Source organism: Belonocnema kinseyi, chromosome 1, assembly GCF_010883055.1.
Source record: "Belonocnema kinseyi isolate 2016_QV_RU_SX_M_011 chromosome 1, B_treatae_v1, whole genome shotgun sequence".
In the NCBI taxonomy this organism is placed as follows: domain Eukaryota; kingdom Metazoa; phylum Arthropoda; class Insecta; order Hymenoptera; family Cynipidae; genus Belonocnema; species Belonocnema kinseyi.
The window spans coordinates 38,097,885-38,098,897 of record NC_046657.1 but is presented as its reverse complement, the minus strand read 5'-3'; positions in this window follow the sequence as shown (position 1 = coordinate 38,098,897).

Sequence of the window (1,013 nt, the reverse complement as noted above, 5' to 3'; positions counted from 1 at the left end):
AAAGTAGTCTCAAAATTTTTAAAATGCTTTAAATTTTCGATTTTTTCCGAAATAGCTGGTTAATGAACTCGATCTTTTGTTTTTGTCCGTAAAAACGTGTGACAAAGAATAAAGGGTCTCGAAACAGGGAGATTCAAAGAAATCCGCGATAGTTCGTTTTCACATAACACCACAAGTAAAAAAATAGTTAATTAAAATTTTAGTAACTTTGTTTCACAGTCTTGGATGCGAGAGAAAGTTAATTAATATTCACCACCATCAATAAGCGACAGTCACTGAAATTCTCGGGTACAGGGAATTCATTTCGCTATCGAAGTCCTTAGAAATTGGTTACAAAATCTTGGCCAGGTATTTTAAGGCAGCTTCGCGTCGTATTTTGAATTAAATTTTACTTACTTCCAAAAAGGCTCGATATTCTTTTTTCCTAAAGGTCAGGCGGTTGGGGAATTCCCCACGCAAGACATTGTTCTTGCTCTCACTATAGTAAACTTTCTGACGTATATTTAAAAAAAAATTGACGAGTTTGTTGTTAAAAATCCTACGCGAAAAAATGTATTTGCACTTTCCTGTAAATAAAAATTTGCTTTATGACTAATTTCTATCGATGATTGAATTTTTCCACTGTTACTGCTAGTAACTTCCACAGAACCTGCGAAACGATTTTTCACAATATTATGTAGATAAAAATGTTAAGGAAATTTTAGGGGGGGGGGGGTAATTGACTCAATTCCGAATCCAACCTGAAACTGTTCAGCCGGTCCTGGTTCCGATATTATATATAGAGATATATGTATATTCCAATTGGACACGAATCCGACGATCCTCACTGTTTATGTTTTTATTCCCCTGAAATCAGTCCAAGGCCATTTGAAGTCAACCCCCGACACTTGACTGAAAGCTAGTGTTTGGTGTACTTCGAAATCAGAAGAAAAAGAAATTCTGTAAAACAAAGTCGAGTGCACAAACTTTCACATAGAAAGTGATTGATTCTCACAGTGGTTGGATGACAAATA